The 11,966-nt window shown below is 46.0% G+C and overlaps 1 long non-coding RNA gene across 1 annotated transcript; it reads right to left on the bottom strand.

Annotated features, from left to right (window-relative positions):
• Positions 1 to 885: 885 nt before the first annotated feature.
• Positions 886 to 6,083, bottom strand: LOC135816592 (uncharacterized). The gene is made up of 2 exons (XR_010553399.1): positions 5,764 to 6,083; positions 886 to 1,841 (listed from the first exon to the last, which is right to left on the bottom strand). It is a non-coding gene; the product is annotated as an uncharacterized LOC135816592 (long non-coding RNA).
• Between the last annotated feature and the right edge of the window lie 5,883 nt (positions 6,084 to 11,966).

Genomic DNA, 11,966 nt, shown 5'->3' with positions numbered 1-11,966 from the left:
TTCCAAGAACGCCCCCGGCCTAGGCCCTCGGAACGACGTTCTTTGGTGTGCAACATCACTTATAGTTCTAAATCTTAGAATTACCGGTAAGCGCAGGATTTTAGTGATCACGGTTCCAAATGCATGTCATTGCACTCCACCTTTGGGACTTATTAAACATGTCATTGCACTCCACCTTTGGGATTTATTAAGAGCTGTATGCATGCCAAAGCTTGTCATAAAAGAAGAGCAGACTTAAATAGGCATCTTGTACGCATGATTTCTAACATGTAACATCCCTGCCGAAGAGTGTTCTTCCATACTACAGTAGAGTCGAGCGTCCAAGAACGTTGAGTCCAAGAGGTTAGCCTGGGGTGTTCTTATTTTTCAGCCATCCGGCTGCGCTCTTGTAGCATGTTCTTAGAAACAATCATGTTAGGATCATAATTATGTATCCCGAAAGCTACCGGAAAACCAACACCGCCATTCCTTTAAACTTAAGGTGGTGTTCTTAGCATTTCAGGCTGGACATTCTTGGGCAACACGTTCTTCGGCACCTGACTCTACTGTAGTACTGTACATGAAATACAGCTGCTACAACTGTAGTAATATAGAATGCTGATTATCCGAACTGCTCAGGCTGCATGGCAGCAGGCTGTCATCAACATGCATCCCATGATAATTTCGAGGAGCTGGAGTGTGTGCCAAAAAGAATGAGAAATGAAAGTATGCATGAGGAAATGAGTATGTTTTAGATGAGTGTTTTCCCAAGCCCTTATCTGAACATACATGCACTCGATCGCCATAACCCCTGGCACACAGCACACAGCTTCAGAACCTGAGAGAGTATGATATGGGTATGTCACAAGTACTCCCAGGTCCCGAAGCTTTCGTCTCAACAAAGGATCATAATCGACGACTTGTAATGAACTACATTTTGGTGGTATTATACCGTACTTGTTTACGAATGAGTTTAAAGCATGAGAACTATCCACAGCAGACATTCTCACTGTTCGGAGTTGCCAAAAAAGTGGTGCATGTACAAATCAGGGATGGGTACAATACAGTGTACCAACATCTGAGGTGAGTCTATCAGGAAAGTGAATGTCATCCACTCTATAAAATGGGATCCCTCAAGAAAGATGGGATTTTGCAGCCATGGACGTTTCCAGCCAGGTGACTGTATATACAGTGATCTAAGTTATGCAAAGCTTGACATGAATGATTGGCTGGACACGTCGAAGAGAAGGAAGAGAGAAGCAGACCAACCTTACACCAGCTGAGTGTTGTGGCCCAAAACAACAAACTAATTCTGTGTGGCCTTAGAGGAGCTGGGCAAGATGTGTACAGTGAATTAAACAATACAGTAAACGTGGGAGAAGAAGTGACAAGACTGAGTATGATACACTGTGCCAGCACAGTGCACATACTAGTGCAACTGTTGGTGTAGTTACAGTTAGCCCACACAAGCAGGTCACTCGATTGTAGATACACAGAGCGCATTCTACATCATACAAAACATGTTGAGCTAGGCAGCAGTGGCTGGCATTTACTGACATGCACCAATGCCAATGCGCGGCTTGAGCAAATATTACAAGCCTCAGAACACCCATACGCCATTTTAGAGACAGAACAAGGCGATGAGTAAGCACCAAAGGATTATATGAATAGCGGCCAGGCAATAATTCAGGCCACTGCTGCTAATCAAGGACTAGTTACTAGTACTAGTATGTTGTCAGTGTACCCTGAAACGATGCAATCACAGCGAACGTGATACATGCACATCATGTTGCCTGGTTCTTGGTTAAAAGTTGTATCCTCAATGCTTGAGGTTTGTGGGGTCCCTCCAGCTTCTCAGAGTCCTGCACAAAAAAGATAAAAGCAAGTGCAGGTAGAATAATAGTAAGCTCACATAAAACCTCTTCGTCTTGCTAACAAATTTCGTGATTAAATCCACAGCATGGGAACGAGGCTACAGGAAAAAAAGTTCAACCATAATAATGCAAAAAGGCAACTTTAGCTAATCATATTTTTTGGCAGCAACACTATACTGTTTGTATAGGAGAGTTGGCTTGGTGCATTCATGCCAAATGAACTCCCTATAGTATTGTATTACTGTACTTCATCATTTTACTTGAGCATTCATTACCAGTAGCCCTAATGTCTTCTAACAGAGTGCGCAAGGTACTGCATATTCGGCGCATATTTTATTTTCGGCTAATATCGGCCTGTGCATTTTTAATTCGGAAAGTGGTGGACATCACGCAACTGAATTGTAAATAAAAGGGGGTTTGTCAACTGACAACCGCATACTTTTTCGACATCACCAATAAAAGAATTTTGCGTCCAGCGCATGCGCCAGGAGTGAATAGCAACTGAATAGAGCGGTTGTCATTTATTTACTAGAGGAAACGCAAAAGGTAACAAGATTACGTAACCAAAGGTGAGAAGGCACTGAACGCACTGTCAACCTACGAATACAACCTCAGTGCAACAACGTGCTCTTTCTGCTTACACAAGCAGAAAGAGAAAGAGCATGTTGTTGCACTGAGGTTGTATTCGTAGGTTGTATTCGTAGGTTGACACTTCGTTCAGTGCCTTCTCCCCTTTTATTTACTGGGCATTTGTAGCCTAAAATTTGTTTTGCAAGGTTCAATGTGACAGTGTATACAGGCATCAGCAGCACAGGCTGAAATTTCAATGTGGCCGAGATGTGTTTTTGCCCTGGGGAGGCTGCAATTTAAAAGCGTCGACAATTTGCATACTTTACAACACAGTACTGAGCATGCGGTGAGCTGATGATGAAATGAATTGGAGGTACTAATAATGCTAAGGGATTCGGGGGCGCATCAAAGGGGTCAGCACCAAGGAATGGGATAGATTTTTGCCCAGTTCGGGTATGTATATTGGGTATAGAACGGAAATTATTGGCTAAGCCTCGGGCGACTCCTACCAGTATTGCCACCAATGGCCCATGGCTACTGATCTCTGTGATAGAAATGTGACGTGTATGTGAAACCAAAATATGACTTTTCAAGATGTACTGTAAGACATGCTGTTATAACGAGTCGCAATTTAACGATTGTCCAAAATTCATAGGTTAACGAGAAGATATGTTAACAATTTTGCAGTATTCTGCCATATCCACACACAGCATATATGAAGCAGTACGGCCTCAACGGATCTATTATAACGAAGAAATGTCATCCGTTAAAACGTTAGATTTGCTTCCTCGTTATTATAATATATACTGTAAGACATGATTGTATATTATAAAAATTAATCATGTCTTACAGTATGTGCATTTTGTGAAGATCTGATGTAAGTCATTAGGGACACCTTGTTGGGTCTTGCCAACATTCAATTATTATGATGTTCATATCTATGCAATGACGTTAATGGAATTATCAGCAAGAATCAATAACCCCAAGAGTATGCAGCTTTGCACATGGAGTCTGCCACAACACGTTTACCAAAGTACATGAACCTAGACACGAGCTGAGGAATCAGCTGAGCTGCTGCATCATTTATGATCTGCTATAGTTTCCAGTCTCCATGGAGGTTTTTCTTGGAGACGTCGAATCTACAGTATTAGGTGTGAAACTGTTGTACTAAACCGCAGGAGATAGAATTTATTCAGCTCGGACAACATTTCACAAGCACGCCGATCAAAGCTTGCTACACTCCCGTTTAGTCAACTTAACGGCCCAAATAATGCTTGGGTCATGAACTCATCGCTGTTGGTCTTTCGAGGGTGCCTGACAATGGTTGTTAGTGCACAGCACCAGCCGGGCCAAATGACAAGATCAGAGACATAGATCTTCCTAGTTCAATTGCTGAAAGGTGACTTGTGCAAACGTTATGTAGCAAAAGGAACTGTACTATGGCACTACACGCCATTCACAATAATCAAAAATGCCCACTTGACAAAACAGAATTTCATCAACGGAGTCCCGGGATTTTTCTTCTGTACATATGCATTATAAAGTCATAGCATAAGGGAGACGGCACGGTAGACTTTCAGCCTAAATCATAACGAGGGCCAGCTGGGCAGCTCAAAAGAGAGCTCTATGCACTATTGGCAGAGTGGTATACATGAATAGAGAGTGACCACCCAGTGCATGAAGCTTTTCGTGTCACCCTAGAAAATTTCAAAAATCAATAATGTGGGTTCAACCCTGGGCTGCCAGTGACAGTTGCCCTAACTGCCTTAGGGGCAAGTGCGATACATACATGCTCGCATATAGCATCGCTTGACTGACCCATGCTTGGGGCCAGTGGGTCAAGTCCGCAATCACGAGTTGCATAAACCACAGATCATGTAGAATCTCCATGGATCCAATCTGTGTACTGTAAAAGCAGAAATTTTCGGTGGTGTAATATTTTCGGAATTCTCCAAAATCGGCGATTCGGTGGAGGGAAATTTTCGGTAATACCCGCTTTCCAGGTAAGGGTGCTAGTACCACTAAGTAGTACCGAAAAAGTTCGGTGCATTTTTTCGGTAAAAATTGTCGGCACCGAAGTTACCGAAAATAAAACACCACTGAAAATTTCCGCTTTTACAGTACATCATTTTGGGTATCATGATCTCGTGTTGTTTCCTTGGGTGCTACGACTCCCTGACATGCATTGATCCATGGAACGGTATGAATTGGGCGATTTCAGCCAATCAGTAGACGTTCTGAGAGGGGTATATTCAACGATACACCCCGCTCAGTTCACAAGGGTCGCGCCAAGAGTGAATATTAGAAGGAGTCTTGGGAAAGTGCCCTGGGAGAAATGGATTGCACCATTCTATACATGTACTGCATTCCCCATAATTTCCTCGTGCTATGTCCTCAGGAAAATATTTAACGTAGACCCTTCATATACTCATAGAATAATCCAAACGTATCTGCAGTCAACCACGGGTATAACAACCCACGGATAGTGACACTATCTTCAGACCTAGTAACAATATAGCCGTATATTTTCAACCCCGTGAATGACGACAACTCCCAAATACCAACACTTCTCTCATGCCCGATCAAGGGTCGTTCGTTACCGGCAAAGTTAGCTGGATATGATGTCATGTAGTCATTATTACTTCAGGCAGGGACAATGAAATACACCCCCCCCCCCCCCCCCGCCCCTTTCCTGCAGAGGGAACAGTGCTGTGTCCAGGTCCGCATGCAGCATGGAGGTGCTAGTAAGTCACTGGCATTATTTTCTCTTGTGGATCGATGTACAGTGCGTGACAATGCTTCCATAACGTTAGTGGTGGTGGTGGTGGCGGGAGCATACTGCACTGCAGGGCATTACAGCACTGGCATACTATTATTTTCTCTTGCAGACGTGCCGTGCACGACAATGCTTCTATAATGGTGGTCACGGTGATGGTAGTGGTGGCGGTGTGGTGGTGGTGTGGTGGTGGTGGTGGTCACAGTGGTGGTGTGGTGGTGGTGGTGGTCACAGTGGTGGTGTGGTGGTGGTGGTGGTGGTCACAGTGGTGGTGGTGGTGGTCACAGTGGTGGTGGTGGTGGTGCTGCTGGTAGTGGTGGCGGCGGTGGTAGTTGCGGTGGTGGGAGCATTCTGCACTGCAGGGCATTAAAGCAAGCTCGATTGTGCATGCATGGTGGCGGTGGGAAAGAGGTGCCAAGGAAAGTGTGTACATATTTTTGTTGAAAGCACGAGAATTCAAAGAAAGCTGGCTGCTTCCTCTATTTCCATGATCGGCCAGTGCCTGCAGCACGAACAGTACATTGTATTACATGTATGTGCATAGACAGACAAATAAACACTAACCTGAGCATGGGTACCGCTTATATTCGTGGTCAGGAAAGTGAAAGTACGAACGAAGGAGAAGAAGATTGTTGACCATGGCGAACAACTGCATATCCAGAGGGCACACGGCTTGCCAGAATGGGTCGGCTACATCTTCGCTAATTTTCTGTCCTAACAACATTCAGCTTCGAGGTCAAGGACGACGGCATTTTTGGAAAGAAATTTCGAATTTTGGAGAAGAAGCTTGCTTTCGGAAAAATGTTCCTTTCACGCAAGGCAGCATGCCAGGTCAGGCGTGTGAACCAGGTGAACTGTGTCGGCAGATCCACGTTTACGTTCCAGGCCGACAGTTTTTTTTTTTTGACCAAGCCGTGAATCGCCCTCGCTCTGACTCTCCCGGCTACGAAGGAGTAATTTTACAACTCTTCAGGCCAGCTACAGGTCTCTCGATGTTCCAGTTTTGTGACACGAGAATGGCACGAGAATTAGTGTACCGCTGAGTGTACCGCTATACACGTGGTCGACACGTAGTCGACACGTTGTTGATACTTTTTTGACACGTGACCCCGTCAACGGTCTGCTTTGTGCCAATGCCACTCGGTAAACGCCGATGTCGCGTACGACAAAGACGACTATCCCGTACGCGAAATAGTTGAGAATTGCATGACGTGGACCTGACGGCAAGGACAACTGCGAGGAGGCCCCTTTCGGTACCCCTGACATGACGGGAAGGAGAACTGCAGAATTAGCTAGAAGTCGACGAAGTCGAACGAGGAGGCCCCTTTTCCGTACCCCATACTGCAAAGTGCCATTGATGGATACCTTTTGCACCTGGAACGACCCCTTAAACGCTGTCGCGGCGACTATCCCGTACGCGAAATAGTTGAGAACTGCTGACGTGGACCTTTTGCACCTGGAACGGCCCCGTAAACGCTGTCGTGTCGGCGGAGTGAATGTGCAGGGTGCTGCAAAGACGTCCCCTCTACTAGGCTCTAGGCCTTTGGAGACATGGCGAACTGAATGCGCAGGGCGAAAAGAATTGCTGCAAAGACGTCCGCTCTAGGCCTTTGGAGACATCGTGGGAACTCCTTCCGGTACTATACAAACTGCTGACGTGGCCGTGGACATGTACATGGAGAGTCATGGTGGGACTTCATGTACATGGATACATGGTGGGAATTCCTTCCGGCACCCCCGTACCGCAAAGCCAACGGTGGGGAAGGAGAAGTGCAGACGTGCAGGAAGACGAACGAGGAGGAACCAGGACGAGCGAGCAATGGCAGGACTAGCTGGACCGTAAGTAATAGCTGAATTGTGCATGACAACTTGACATCCATGCGGCACTCGCCACTTGCCACTGCATATTTCTTGTCCACTAACAATGTCTCTCCTCTGCCCCCTGTGTGTCCACGGCCCTGTTGCTGAATTGGCCCGATGAATCGAATGTCTTCCGCAACTGGAACGGCCCCGTGAACACTGTCGCGTCGGCGACTGAATGCGCAGGAGGGAAAATATTGCTGCGAAGACGTCTCCTCTAGACGACGGTAAGGCACCCCATTGATATGTTGCCAGTGTGTGCCAGGGTATCGCGCGATGGTGAATGAGGAATGATGAAGGGTACGGTGGGACTGTAGACCTGTTACCTTTTACTAACACGTTATCAGGTGGAGAGTGTCTTGTACTCACGTTATCAGGTCGAGAGCGTATTGTAGTCACTCTCTCTATTCCTGTACTTCATTACGTTTAAGGTGTACGTATAACTTCTCAAAAAAATTTAATGGTCTACAGTCGTGTCGGAAGGGTACGGTGGGACTGTAGACATGTTACCTTCTAACACGTTATCAAGTGGAGAGTGTCTTGTACTCACGTTATCACTATAGCAGGTCGAGAGCGTATTGTAATCACTCTCTCTATTCCTGTACTTCATTACGTTACAGGTGTACGTATAACTTTTCCAAAAAAAATTAATGGTTCACGTCTTAAGATAGAAAGCGTATTGCACCCACTGTCTAGTCTCTGTAGTGCATTGAGATTTTGTTGATCGAACATGAAATGGATACACAGACAAAGCCAGGCCAAGTACATGGCGAGATGTCGCCAGAAGAACGTCTTCAGGTAGAGAGCGTATTGCACCCACTGTCTAGTCGATTTTGTGGATCGCACATGAAATGGATACACAGACAAAGCAGGCCAAGTACATGAGAGAGTGGACGATGTGCAGATCGACACGGCCTGCGGGTACTTCATTAAAGTTATCCGTGACATAACTAGGATAAAAGTTAATCACTGCAAAAACATTGCCAAGTATGTGAGCACTTTGGACTTGACAGAAGAGTGCACGGGCGACGTTGACAAAACATACTGCGGTGACTGTCACTATCATGACAGCAGGGCACATCGCACACAGCATCGCAGATGGTGTCGAATTGCGCATCATAATATTGCAAAATTGCTCCTGTGCATGCAAGTGGATTTCATTGCACTTCTCAGTTTGGGAAATGCTCGATTATGACAATTCTCCATGTGAGTGCACTAGCCCTGAACAGACATGTAGGTGAACCGTTTGTGGTGTCTCATAGCCTACCTCACGACCTTCTGCTTTCTTTCTTCATCACTTGTATCTTGCAGGTATATCATCCCGTGACGACCACATTGAAGTCTGAATTTGAAGTGTGAAGATGCTTCAGCAACCACATCGTACTTTTCCATTGCTTTCATTGTGCTTCTACTGTGCATGTGTGTAACTTGTGGGGTAAACATGTGATGACATTGTATGCTGGCGACACGGTCAGATGTTCATGCGTCTAACGTACACCTGCATGTTATGCATTGAAAAGGGTTTGCCACTTGCGATCCTGGGACGAGTATCAGGTCCGCTTTGTCCTCTGTGGGCTGTATCAGATTGCTGTTCACTTCTCTATCTGTTGGATATGTGACTTTCTGCAAGTTTCTGGTGTATGATGGCCACGTCCTTGCTTGTCACTTTGTATGATATTACATTCTGTATTCGCTGCTTCCATGGCATGGTCTGCAAACTGCAATCCTTGGGCAAATGTCATGTTTGCTATGTTGTGCTTTGGCCGTCAGCTTGTCTACACGCTGTAGTTGAATTATTTTTGTTTCACAACTGACTTCCTCAAGTACGGTGGCCACTGCTTTGCATGGCATTATACATGAAGAATTTCCTGTTTGTGTCGTGTGCATGTGCGTATGTGTGCGTGGCCACGTGTGTGTGCCGTGTGCATACACATGTTTGTGTATCTGTGTGCGGGGTAGCGAGGCGGGGAGGGCTGGTATGTATCAGTGTGTTATTGCAGTCGCATGGCTACATACAGTACATCGCGCGCGTGGTCATCATGTTTACCTTCGGGGTTGGGGTGGGGAGCCGGAGGGAACGGAAAAAGACCTGAAATTATCCATATAAAAATCGCTCTGTGAGCGGTTCTGAAAAACCTGTACTGGTACTGCCCCGTCGTAAAAGTAAGAAATTAGAACTGGCCCATTGTCCCCCCAAATGCGAACTGATCCACCTAAATCGCGAATGACGGGACCCGAACGCACCAGTAGCACGAGGTTCCTACCTGTGGATGCAGATGGGGACGTTGGTCCGGACCATAGGCCATGTACTGTACTAGCGGTAGGCTTCCCTATCAAAATAATAAATTCTACTGCTACTACTGGTGTTACCCTATGATAATTGCCGTGATCCTGTGCCATCCCGACCTCGTGCTACTGGTGCGTTCGGGTCCCGTCATTCGCGATTTAGGTGGATCAGTTCGCATTTGGGGGGACAATGGGCCAGTTCTAATTTCTTACTTTTACGACGGGGCAGTACCAGTACAGGTTTTTCAGAACCGCTCACAGAGCGATTTTTATATGGATAATACATAATATACCTCGGCTTGCAGCCCTGCGTTTCAGCCCGGGGCAGCACACCACAGTCGTAGTGTGTTCGCTGCATACTCACGACGGGCTGGGGTGTGCTCAGCGCATATAAACTCACTGCGGGCTGGCGACCAGCCCGGCCTTGCACATGTAAACACCCTTGGCGGGCTGGCCCGCTTGCTCCAGCCCGGGCTGGAGTTGCACATATAATAGGCCCCTCAGTACACTAAGATTCTCACATCGTACACACTTCGTTGCACTCCGCCATACGATTTTCCTTTCTCTGGCTGTAAAAAATCAAGGTGGGGCGCTCTCGCGAGACGGGGCGCTCTGGCGGTACTTTACGGTACTAGTACAGTCGTTATAGTAGTACAGGTCTGACCACCTTTGAAAAAATAAAAGTACTGTACATTTGATGGGGAAAATACGGTACCAATGAATCAATGATACCATGGCCATGAATGGCATGATGACTGGACACAAGTACAGTACAGCTTCCTCAAGTTCCTGCTGACCCACCGGCCAGTGTACAAGTCAATGGTGTGCCAGAACATGAAATGCCAAGACCAGGTCAGGGTAAGGCTAGGACCTGTGACTGCGAGCTACATGTAAATAATTAATTGTAACCGAATCATTGTTACACCCCCCCCCCCCCCCCCCCCCTCCAGTCAATGTGTCGGCATTTGTCAGGCTGAGATCAGTGCAACACAGTGCTGTGGGTACACAGGGGTGTCCGGCGTATTTCACAGGTTACCGCGTTTTCAAGTGTCTGCGAACACCGCAAAAAATATAATACAGTCAACTTCGCTAATAACGACTGCGGATATAACGACAATTCGCGAATAACGACCGAATTTCCATGCCCAGAGCAAAGTCCCATCTAACTGTATACATTTAACTTCGGATATAACGACTATCTGAATAACGACAATTCGCGTATAGCGACATGCTTTTAGTGCCCCGAGGTCATATTCACTGCTTGAATAACGACTTTCTGGGCTTTTGACAGCTATTTCAAGTACCTGTCAGTCAAGTACATGTACTTGTCATGCAGAAGTACCAGAACCTATGGACTATGCCATGGTGATGGATATTATTATAAAGGCACACATGCAAGAAAATGCAGCCAAGGGGGAGGGGGCGTTTTCTTCCTTTTTTATGTTGGCTTCAAAATTGTTGGATTTACCAGCACACCTACATGTATACAGTATGTATACAATGACTATGTACATGTAGTTGTACATGATTGTACAGTAATCATCACACATGTACATGTACATGTCTCTGGCCCTGTAGATGGCTCAAAAAGGCATTATTATTTTGAATTTTTAGTTCCTTTCAACTGCAATATGAAAATAAAGTACACATTGACATAGAGCAAGAAAAGAGCTTGATTTTGATATGCATGTCATACTATACAAAATATGGGTTCACATACATTCAAATGGGACTTCGGTTATAAGGACACTTCGCGAATAAGGACACTGTAGGGCCTTCCCTATCAAAATAATAAATTCTACTACTACTATTCTACTACTTTTCTGATGCCCCGCCGAATGTCGTTATTGGCGAAGTTGACTGTAGTCAACTTCGCTAATACGACTGCGGATATAACGACAATTCGCGAATAGCGACATAATTTTCATGCCCAGAGCAAAGTCCCATATCCAACTGTGACACTCATAATGAGACTTCGGGTATAAGGACACTTCGCGAATAAGGACACTTTTCTGATGCCCCGCCGAATGTCGTTATCAGCGAAGTAATTAGTTGACTGTATACCAGGTATACCATGCCAGTACACCAAATCAATGGTTCTCGTACTGTCCACCCTGCACTCCACTCGTTGCGCGCACATCCGCACACTCATACGTGCACACCATGTACACTGTACCACTACTGTCAGTCCGTGTGTACTGAACACGTCAACATTGCCAGTTTTTTTTAGTTTTTTTTTTACTATTGAACACTCACTGCATAATATTAATAAACTAAAATGAGGAGAAGAACTCGACACAATGGTACATATCCAGCAGAACGGAGTGGGTGGGACCTGTGAAGCTCAGCCGACCAAGGGTCTCGGCATCACAGCTGCACATGTGCACCAAAGGAAACAAAATGGGGAGTGGAAGGGCGGGGAGGGGAGCAGTGGGGGCCACCACAGCACAGCACAAGACAAAAGACCCTGCATTCGTCACCCACTTTTATTTATCCCACGCTGTGCTCCTCGTACCCGCGCGCCCGTTCCAGGGTGGACAGAGAACACTACTTCTCTGCTAATTCTTACACTGTGACGTCAACTGCAGAGAAGTGACATGACTGCGACGAGCTCAGCTGTC

This window comes from Sycon ciliatum, chromosome 5 (genome assembly GCF_964019385.1).
Source record: "Sycon ciliatum chromosome 5, ocSycCili1.1, whole genome shotgun sequence".
NCBI classification, from domain to species: Eukaryota; Metazoa; Porifera; class Calcarea; order Leucosolenida; family Sycettidae; genus Sycon; species Sycon ciliatum.
Note: the sequence above shows the minus strand (reverse complement) of the source record. Positions and strands in the feature narration are given on the sequence as shown.